This window comes from Pinus tabuliformis, chromosome 6 (genome assembly GCF_031772625.1).
Source record: "Pinus tabuliformis cultivar Carrire ecotype Pingquan chromosome 6, CPIR1, whole genome shotgun sequence".
In the NCBI taxonomy this organism is placed as follows: Eukaryota; Viridiplantae; Streptophyta; class Pinopsida; order Pinales; family Pinaceae; genus Pinus; species Pinus tabuliformis.
Genome location: NC_142292.1, coordinates 593,999,183 through 594,011,224, shown reverse-complemented (window position 1 = coordinate 594,011,224; position 12,042 = coordinate 593,999,183). Strand labels below are relative to the sequence as shown.

At 36.3% G+C, this 12,042-nt stretch overlaps 1 pseudogene; it reads right to left on the bottom strand.

Annotated features, from left to right (window-relative positions):
• Positions 1-2,768: 2,768 nt before the first annotated feature.
• LOC149259967 (asparagine--tRNA ligase, chloroplastic/mitochondrial pseudogene) lies at positions 2,769-4,874 on the bottom strand (annotated as a pseudogene).
• Between the last annotated feature and the right edge of the window lie 7,168 nt (positions 4,875-12,042).

Here is a 12,042-nt window from a genome sequence, read left to right as displayed (position 1 = left end):
TCAATATAGCAGACTAGCAATGTGTGGATTATAAGACCGCATTCTGTCACAACACAAGCCTTTGGAGGAAGAAGCGCTAGGCCCGGAATCATCATAGCCAGCACGACACTTGCAAATTGAAGTCGCTGCCAGTTGAAGAGTTGAAGAATAAATAACATAATCTAAAACAACACATTAATGATTTCTTCTTCAAAACAGGGTTTTGAAGAAGAATCAATCTCTGATATAAGACAGAGTCTAACATCGGCTCCATTTGGGATGGCAGCTGCAGCTTCCTGGAGGTGCCAAGAACCACAGAACTTTGGGAGAGCAGACAGTGCCTCCACCATTGGGCAATGGAGTCATCATCAACACAACTCTGGATTTATTTTCACACTGAAACTGAACAATCTTCAAGCAAACTAAAACAAGATGTTGCCCTTATGGCTGCTTATTTATGTACATAACCTATTCTAATCTGCTGTACAAACAATAGATCAGGTAATGCTAAAATGCCAAATTAACCATGCAAGTAAACCTGAAATTGAAGCCGCTTGAGAATGCTGCCACGAAGTCACAGATGCAATTGCTGGCAGCCCTTCATGCACATACTGATCCTGGTCACCGAGAAGACAGCCCGATCTGTCAATCAAACTGAAAAATGTGTCCATGTATGCCGCAATAGGATCACGGACACCGGCCTCTGTTGGCTGCCCCAACTCTGCAATACATACTTCCAGCTGCACATTGTCAATGTATACCTCTATAGGCAAATCTGTTATTGCTTGTTTCGATGGAGGAAGGATTTCCAAGAACTTTTTAGGGTCTTGGAAATCATAAGACTGAATTTGCTCATCGAGATACTGAATTTCATTTTCAACTCTTTCAACAACTAACTCATAAAATCTAGTTTTGCCTTCAAGATGAAGCTTCGGATATTTCACACATTGAAGGAAAATACTAAAAAATTCTTCATTAATTTCAATATCCGCTAACATTTCTCTAACGCCATCTAGAGTTTTACAAAATGCAGGGTCTGCCACATACCCTACCATTGCATGAACATATCAACAGGCACTGAAATGTCTGGATCGAGTTGGAGCCGCCAGGTGAATGATTCAGCCTTTCAAGTGTCTGATCGCTGTTCACTATCAACAATCAGATCTGAACTTGATATATGTACTGGGGTAAAGTGTCAATGAAGCGCTATGTTCACAAATCCCACGGAGATAGACTGAAGCAGCGTTTATCTACTTGCGCTGATGTAAAACAAGAGCGTTTTTGAAGGCTTCTGGCGTAACTTCAGGCTCCGTCTAAGACTTATGAAACAAACACATCAATGAGCAAACGATTAATATGTTCTCCCCAGTATGGTCGCCAATATGTTAGCGCTTGAGATTTCACCCTAGGCTGAGGAAGGTAAACCTTCAAGGCTACATCAAACCATTTCACCTCGTAGCTAGCCCTACGAGGTATGAGAAGGCTCTCTCGGGTCAGATTCGATAGATCTTTCAATAGGATTAGGCTGACCAATTAAGAATAAGGATTTTAGGCTAGTAAATTGATAGGGGGTTTGGATTTAATGATTTTTGGGGTTTTTTAATGGAATGACGGGGCTTTTCTGGGCTACATGGGCAAAATCACAGCTTCAAACAGAGAAATATAATGACTACACAGGTTATCAACTGAGGCAAGGTAGGCATGCAATTTAACACCAAATCTGGTTTCAAATGGGATGGCAACACTGGTGAGGAGCTAAGGAGGGCAGACAATAACTCTGAATCCTCCTTAAACAGTAGAAAACATCGAATGCGAACAAACTTATAGGAGGAGCATATAATACTATGAATTCCTACCTAATCACTTCATTTGTTCAGCTTGAAAGGGTCATGAAATGAAATGGAACATAACTGATTACATATGAGACAAAGGAAAAAACTTATGCTAAATCAACATACCACATGAATCTCAGCAAACAGAGTTTTGAAATTCCATTAAATTCTCTGCAGAAAACTGTACAATACAAAGCTCTCTGCTTCTCCAGCAGCTCCCAGCGCTCAGAAAAACTCCCTCTCTACCTCTCTTACTAACTAAAAATTATATCTATATTTTTTATACATTACATAAAACTAAACTAAAAAAAAACCAAAAAGCAACAGCTCGACCCCACAATCAGGGCGCTGTTTGAAACTGAAATTACAAAAAAAAATCGAAAATAGAAAAGCCTTCTATCATAAAACAGTACCATCTCCCTAAAAATCTTCTATTTAACTAATAAAAACATAAATGCTGGAGCGCCTCTCTTTTTGGTTTCTGCGGTCTTGAAATAGGAAATCTGTTGCGGTTGTTGTCTTGGTGACATGAATGAGGATCGGACTTAGTGCTTAAAAATACCACATGAAATTTGACGGTGGCAAAATGTGCTACAAGTACAGAATCACAAACATGCCACGCGGCATACTCATGGTATAGTTTGCTTGAATGACAAAGGCAGCCATATAGAGCGCAGATCTTGTTGAAGCATTGATTAAAATCTGGGAAATAGGAATCGAATCCCATTATGCTGTTCTGGCGCCGTTTGAAAAGCACTGAGACTACACGTTTACCCTTGGCACTCTTCTGCTTCTCGTAAGAGTCTAGTAACTTTGGTGTGTAAACAGCATCAAAAACAAGATCGTATGCCACCTGGAGCTCCACATCAACATAGTCGGCATCCAATTCTATAGCCAAACGAAGTACATCAAGGCGTGTTGCTTCATCAATACTCCAACACTGCTGTTCTACCGAGATTACAGCAGGAGGAACCTTGGAACTAAAACATCCATAGCTGCTACAGTCTTCCCATCCGCATTTTCTCACATATAGAAAGCTTTTATATCTTTGGGATAATCTTTTATAATAACAGGTGAACCAGAAAAGGCTTCCTCTGTTATATAACGCTCATGCTCACTCTGCAAGTCACATCCCCATGTCACCGGGAATTCAAAATTTTTCTTTGCTTTCAAAAGCAGTTCAACTGCATCTGTATATGTCAATTGCACAAATTTCTTTTCTGCAACATTACTTAAACGTGTAATTATCCCCTTCTCAATCCAGGTATTAAAGAATTCCATATCTTCTTTGCAATTATCCGGAATAAACCTCACTGGAGATAGACAGTTGCACAAGCCATGTCATCATTCAGATTGGCAAAAGCAAGCTCTGGTTCAATCATCCATAACTCAGCTAAATGACGTGAAGTGTTCGACTGCTCTGCTCGAAATGTGGGACCAAACGTGTATATATCTGAAAGAGCACATGCATAGGTCTCTCCATTGAGCTGTCCAGAAACTGTCAAGAATGCTGATTTTCCAAAAAAAATCCTGTGCCCAATCAACATAACCATCCTTTGTGCTAGGGATCATGCTAATTGGAGAGCCCACATCCTCCTTAGAGCTAGGAAGCAAAGATGTGACACAAAATTGCTCTCCGGCACCTTCACAATCTGAAGCAGTGATTATTGGACTAGCAACCCAGACAAAACCCATCTCCTGGGAAAAATTTGTGTGTGGCATATGCGAGGGCATTTGTTACTCGGGCAACCGCACCAAATATATTTGTTCGAGGCCGCATATGTGCTACATTTCTCAGATACTCTCTACTTGCTTTTTCTTTTGAACAGGAAATGTGGCAGCATCACAGCTCCCAATCAAAACAAGTTTTGTTGTCCTCAATTCCACCTTCTGCTTCGAGCCTGTACTGGCTACTAAAACACCATCAATAAAGATAGATGCCCCTGTTGTGATCAAGCCAGACTCAAGCTTATCATATCCCTCAATATCAGAACCCATCACACACTGCAAATTTGAAAGACAGGACCCATCATTTACATCATCAAACTTTACAAAACCTGGCCACTTCAACAACTCTGACTCGAATAAAGCAAAACCTGCATCTGGTTTGCCCCTTCTAATGTATTCAATCGGTGTTGTTCTGCATTTTAGTGAGCTGAAGTTATCTGATGTGAAACAGAAGCAATTGATGTGCCATTAGACCAGTTTTGATTCCTTACTGGAAGTGCGTCAAGAGCTTGTTCCCATAAGAACTTGTGCTCATGCCTTTCTGATAGAACAGACATTAGAAACAATAAGATTTCCTTGAATTTCTCTTCAGTAAGGGGTGAAAAGGATCCTGGAAACGAAGCCAAAGCCTGCAACCCAGCCACTCCCAAATGAATGATCTCATTTTGTGTTGTCAATTGTGATTTCTGGCAATCAATTCCATTGTGCGTTGGAATGGCAGATGCAAAAGCAATTGTTAATGGATTTGCTAAACACTGAAGCAGAGATAATGAAGAACTTCCAGAGCTCAGATCCAGTCTAACTACTGGTTGTAAAACTAATCCCTCAGACAATATTGTTTGCTTGAACAATCTGATCACAAATATAAAGAGCACTAACTGTCACGAAGCAGTTAGCCACACTTATGTTATTTGAAGCAAGTAATGGACCAGGCCCTTGATCCAAAGGAGCTCCCATAGCATCTAGAAGTCGTGGCAAGAATCTTTGAGACATAATAAAACAAGAAGCAAAAGAAGATTTTGCAGTAGCTGTTATTGCAGCATTGAAAACTTTAGCTCCCTTTGCAGTCTCACGACGATGATCTCTAGTAATTAGCCTCTCCTCTTCAAAAAATCGCAAGGTACGTCTAAGTTGTGTTGAGTGTAGCTTTAAATCCTTAGCCAAATCATCTTCTTTAACCCATTGTCGCCTTGTTAAAGCATCAAGGACCACAACTGCCATTCCTCTGTTATCGCTCCTGCCAGATTTCGGTTGATTTTCTGCTCTTGTAGGGATATCATCATAGAAGGCCCTTGCAACAAGCCTTACCAACCGCTTGAAAGGTTCAGCACTCATGATGTTTACAGGAATAAAATACTGGCCTTCAAATTTAAAACATTCAGCTCCGTCAAGTTTTATGTGACATCTGTACAATACACAATAGTTCCAATCTTCTCCCAAGCACCACGGACAGACCCATCTTCAAATGGAAACCAGGTTCAGTAATTCTCTTCGATAGAGCACCTCCTATCCAGTAAGTGCCAACATGTCCTTTTAGAACTTGGTGCAGAATACCAAAACAAAAACCAACAGCTTGAAGGCATTATCCATTGTCAAAGTAAAACCATTCTTTAATAAAGGCAGCAGAAAATTATATATATTTGCCAAGGCAGAAAGAAATTCTCGATTATCTTCATTGGAAAACCTTTCGTGAGATGAAACATGAGGCAGCAGCAGGATATGGTTCCACAATAGCATCCAGAGTAGCAACAGCATCATTAAAACCAAAGTAATAGATGCTAGTATAGGTAAATAATCGATTCTCAATATAGCAGACTAGCAATGTGTGGATTATAAGACCGCATTCTGTCACAACACAAGCCTTTGGAGGAAGAAGCGCTAGGCCCGGAATCATCATAGCCAGCACGACACTTGCAAATTGAAGTCGCTGCCAGTTGAAGAGTTGAAGAATAAATAACATAATCTAAAACAACACATTAATGATTTCTTCTTCAAAACAGGGTTTTGAAGAAGAATCAATCTCTGATATAAGACAGAGTCTAACAGATGCCATCATCAAAACCTTGGCCCTAGAATATGTATTTTACTATTCTTTTTCACTTAAAATCTTGATGCAATCAACACTCTTATATGCTAATAGGTTATTTGCTTGGTGTGTCTGATAGAGTCTCTCTAGGTGCACATGAATGGAAAGGGTGTTTTATTGAATTATTAACTGATGATATTTATTACGATATTAATGTCTTCCAATTAATGGATCTCTCTTCCAATGTGAATTGATTTGAGACACCTTGGATTACATGTGAATTGATAAGAGGAATTTTTTCATTTAATGTGGGAAAACCTTGAAGCCCCTCACATTCTCATGCAATGTATGAATCAATGGATCATCCTTAGACAGTCATGGGTTCCAAGTAATATTTCATAGGGTTGTATGTAACGCTAAAGAGCATATTTGAGTGAACAAAGGTAGACTATATTGTTAAGAACTAAATAACATCATCATGATTTTTGCAACAAGTAAATCAACCTAGAGTGTTGTAATATGTGCACCTCAATGAAATTGATTAATATTGAAGGAAGGTATCTTTTATAGCTTGATAACTCCCTCATTATCACAAAAAATACTATGCTTATCCTAATGAACTTGCATATTTGCAAGTATTTTCCTAATCCAAATTTCTTGACATGCCTATTTTGTTGCTACTCTATTTTGAGTTTCCTACATTCAACCTTGGAAGTTAGGAGAGAGAGAGAGATCTATTGGGCTATGACCTTGTCAATACATCTCTCTCCAAGTATCTTGCTTTCCTTCTTGTTTGTTATATAGGAGATTGGTACACCTGCTTAGTATAAATATCATGATACTCAAAAATCCCATTGGTCTACGTTTGTGGTCATTTTTTAGACATTGATAGAATTATCTAATATGATATTATGTTTAGCTTCTATAGAATAGTGTGACACTACATTTTATTTCTTAATGATCTAGGAAACTACCTTTCTGCTAGGAATGAACCCAAATTATTGTGGATTTCTTGTCATCCATGGATCTTTCCTAATCTAAGTTTGACTAGCCACATAACTAAGTCTAATTTCTTTTTCCATATAGAATTCCCAAGTCAAATATTCCCTCTTCATACTATGTAAACCTCCTTATTGTTTTCTATTGTTGTGTTCAGAGATTCAATAAATTTGGAGACATAGCATACCACATAGCTCAAGTCGGGGTAAATGGAAGTAACATAGATCAAGTTGTGAACAATTTTCATGTAGATTGATTAATTCATTTCCTTGTAATCAATTTTGGTTAAATGTTTCAACCATTTTTTCCATTGGTGTGGATGATATTTTACAATTTTCCATATTTTAAACTTTCTAACAAACTTTTGGCATATATATCCTCTGACCGTGGGTGGGATATGTCTCTTACAAAATGGTTAATGATCATTTTTCTAGTCTCAAATTTATTTGCATCCTGGATTTTAATTTACTCCTTTGTCTTTCATCATTTGTTTTCTCACATTTGCAAGATAATCCACCTATCAGTTGCTAAGTATGAATCAGTGGATCATCCTTAGGTAGTCATGAGCTCCAAGTGATGCCACTAAGCATTCATAGGCTTGTATATAACAACTGAGAGCATATTTGAGTGAACAGAGGTAGAGTACATTAGTAAGAACAAATTAACATCATCAAGAGTTGTGTGCACATGTAAATCAACCTGACGTGTTGTAATATGTGAACCTCAATGAAATTGATTAATATCAAAGGAATGATTTTTTTCCATCTTGATAACTCCCTCATTATCACACAAAGTACTCTCTGTATCCTTATGAACTTGGATATCTGCAAGTTTTTTACTAATCCAAATTTCTTGAGATGCCCATTTTGTTGCTACTATGTTTTGAGTTTCATTCATTTAACCTTGGAAGTTAGGTGAGAGAGATATCTAGTGGATTATGACCTTGTCCATACATCTACTTCTAATTGTCTTACTTTCCTTCTTTTTTGTTATTTAGGATGTCAGTACACCTACTTTATATAAATATCATTGTACTCAAGAGTTCCATTGACCTACTTTTGTGGTCATTTGTTACACATTAATAGAATTTTCTAATTTGATCTTATGTTAAGCTTCTATATAATAGTGTGACTACATGTTATTTCTTAATGATCCAGTAAATTACCTTTGTGCCAAGAATGAACCCAAATTCTTGTGGAGTTCTTGTCATCCACGGATCTTGCCTAATCTATGTCTAAATAGTGATGTAAATAAGTATCCTTTATTTTTACATATAGAATTCCCAAGTCAAATATTCCCTCTTCATACTATGGCACCGTCTTTATTGTTGTCTACTGTTGTGTTTGGAGCTTCCATAAAATGGGAGACAAAGCATACTTCATATATCAAGTCAGGGAAAATGGTAGTAAGATAGATCAAGTTGTGAACAAGTTTCTTGTAGATTGTTTAATCCATTACCTTTGAATCAATTTTGGTTGAAATTTTCAACCCTTTTTTCCATTGGTATGCATGATATTTTACAATTTGCCATCTTTGAAACTTTCTAACAATTTTTTTGCATATATATCTTGTGACTGTGGGTGGGATATGTCTCTTACAGAGAGGTGAATGATCCTTATTCTAGAGTCAAATTTATTTGCATCCTAGATTTTATTTCACTCCAATGTCTATCATCATTTTTTTCTCACATTTGCAAGATAATCCACCTATCAGTGGCAGCATATCTATACATAAGACAAAAACACAAATTTTGGAGCATGAGAATATGTTTTGTTGCCCATTTCTCTACATCCACATTACAACAAGTTGGGTTACATTTGAATTGATAAGAGGCATTTTTTCATTTAATGTGTGAAAACCCTAAATCCCCTCACATTCTCATTCAATGTGTGAATCATTGGATCATCCTTGGGTAGTCATCACTCCATGTGATGGCACTAAGCTTGTAGAGATTTGTATGCAACGCTAAAGAGCATATTTGAGTAAACAAAGGTAGAGTACATTGCTAAGAACTAAATAACATCATCAGGAGTTGTGAAACAAGTAAATCAACCTAAATTGTTGTAATATGTGCACCTCCATGCAATTAATTAATATTGAAGGAAAGTATTTTTTCCATATTGATAACTCCCTCATTATCACAAAAAATACTATGCTTATCCTAATGAGCTTGAATATCTTCAATTATTTTCCTAATCCAAATTACTTGAGATGCCCATATTTTTTCTACTCTGTCCTGTGTTTCCTACACTCAACCATGGAAGTTAGGAGAGGGAGAGAGATCTAACAGACTATGACCTTGTCCATACATCTTGCTCCTAGTTTCTTACTTTCCTTTATGTTTATTATATAAGGCATTGGTACACTTTCTTTATATAAACATCATTGTACTCAAAAATCCCATTGGCCTACTTTTGTGGTCATTTTTTGTACATTGATAGAATTATCTAATCTGATCTTATGTTCAGCTTACATAGAATAGTGTGACACTACATGTTATTTCTTAATGATCTAGGAAACCACCTTTGTGCGAGGAATGAACCCAAATTCTTTTGGATTTCTTATCATCCAAGGATCTTGCCTAATCTATGTCTAAATAGTCACCTAACTAGATCTCCTTGGTTTTTCCATATAGAATGCCCAAGTCAAATATTCCCTCTTCATATTGTGGGGCCCTCTTTATTGTTGTCTATTATTGTTTTTAGAGCTTCCATAAATTGGGAGACAGAGCATACTGCAAATCTTAAGTTGGGGAAAATAGAAGTAAGATAGATCAAGTTGTAAACAAGTTGCTTTTATATTGATTAATTCATCTCCATTGAATCAATTTTGGTTGAAAGTTTAAAACCTTTTTTCCATTGGTGTGGATGAGATGTTACATTTTCCATCTTTGAAACTTTCTAACAATATTTTCACATATATATCCTCTCGCCGTGGGTTCGATCTGTCTCTTACAAAAATGATTAATGATCCTTAATCTAGACTCAAATTTAGTTGCATCATGGCATTTGTTTTACTCCTTTGTATTTCATGATTTTTTTTCTCACATCTGCAAGATAATCCACCTGCCAGTTGCAACATAAACACACACACACACACATACATATAACATAAGTACAAATTTTGGAGCATCAGTATATGTTTTGTTGCTCATTTCTCTACATCCACATTGCCATGGACTTTATAGGTTGAAAACAAGGTTTGCCATACGAAAGCACAAACGACATTTATTAATGAAATCCTCAGCACCATCCAGTTGTCTAGCATGGCCAAGAAGGTAACCCATGTGCACACACAAAGTTGCATTGTTAATATAATGCATTATAATGTAGCTCATTTGATTTTCATATGTATGTAGATATGTATGAATATGTATTAGTGTTTAAAACAAGAACATATATATATATATATATATATATATATATATATATATATATATATATATATATATATATATATATATAACAAAATAAAATAAAGCAAGACAAATATTTTATCTTATCATTGACTAAACATTAATCAATTGTTATGGAAGTGTTAAAAAAATAGGTGGGGCCTGAATCCAACATCACCACATCAGATTTTAAAGGTCTGTAAAATTCATAGGCGTGATGAGATAAAGTAGTAAGTCCTTGGGGATAGTAAAAACTCCATGACACTACATGCCCAACAGTTAGCTCTCCTCATCCCCTTGTATGAATTTTCAACGCACGGCTAGATCAGTAGATCTACAGTTGAGGATGGTTGTGGAGGGTCTCTGTCGGCTTTCTCTCATACTGGAGTCTACCCCCCTATGACATCATCAAGTGGAACGCATTCCATTGACAAGTGAGATGGGATTTGTCCATTCCACTTTCTTGTTGCATTATCACTACTTTAATTCTACCACCTCGTTTTTTACGTCATCTATCCTTTCATCCATCACTTTGCCAACTCATTTTTCTTAATTTTCTCAAAATTACCCTTAATGCCATTTACCTACCTATTACTCTATTTCCAATAAAATCTCTTTTTTCTGCATTTCCCTCACTGTCGTTTCCATTCCTACTGTAAAAAATGAATTGTACTAGTTGCAGAAATTAGTTTCCATCACCAGATATTTTTTTGTCATCTACATAGAGCCTCATCATTCAGAAGTCAGCGAAAATGTCAAAGAAAGCTACGATTATAGGTTCTACCATTCATATTCCCTTAATGGATACAAGACAAGATATTTTTGACCCATTCTGTTCACTTAATTATATAAAAATCTATCATCAAATTTTGCTGAAACAAACCAAATCCGCTATGTATACTGATGTTATTAGGTATGATGTCCTAGCTACCATAATTCCACAAACTTATAATTTTCCAGAGTTTATAAATTGGCTTGTCTTTGCCCTTTACCCACAAAAATGTTTTGAACAAATTAGGGGAAAATGTCTTTCAAGTGTCAACTTTGTTAATTCAACAAGCTCTATGCTTCCCTATTGCAAATTCTTACACTACATTCTCATAAGAATCCCTGCTTTCAACTTTTCAAGATTTGTCTACTTCTAATTATGATTAGCTCAGTTTCTTTTTAATGTATACTCGAAAATAAATGCCTATAGAACCTCCTTAATTTCCTGTAGATACTTTTGTTGAAGAAGTCAGACATGTGCTACAAATTCTGGCCAAAATCCTAGGAAAGGAAGATACAAATATTGTGGATAAGGCCATTTTAGGAATGTTCAGTCTGATGATGAACCCAAAAATAGTTTTTGATATACCTTCTTTATGGGAAAAAATGATAAATTCTCAATTATGAGATCTCCCTCTCACTGGTTGTTTTAGATTTCCATCTCTTGTCACATATCTCTTTTTATACACCCATGTTGAAAGATTCATCATTTAAGGTTGAATATCATGGAATCTAATATATACAAGAAATTAGTAGTGTTTTGGACTGATGTGATAAGACACACAAGTAATGGCCAAGGATTGATGTATTTTTCCACTTCTTTCCTATCAATTATCTATTTAATTTTGAATAGTTCTCCTTCAGCCTATTTCTTGCCAAAGGCTTAGTCTTTACTTCAACTCAGAAAATATGTTAAAGTGGGTGATTGATTTCAATTTGAATATTATTCGTAAATCAGATTATATGGAACAAAAGTTGCCGCTTTCAGACTTCTAGTTTTTGTACCTATGAGTTTGTTTTCACTGGAGTTCATTGAGTAGAGCTTGAATGTAGATCATATCCACTTTGTGTTAGCAAAGAAGGGGTATTTTTTTAAATTTCCAAAGATCTTGGGACCTTTCATTGTAAACAGCAGACAAGATGTAGAAGAAGTATAGAAATTACTTGAGGAGATGGATTTACAACTGGGTGAAAAATGTGCATATGACCCACACTACATTATTTCAAAAATAAGGGTGGAAAATGATTATGCTCCTTTTATTCATGAAGCTAAACTAGAGATAGCTAAATTGGTTAATGGAGGCCAATCTACCTCA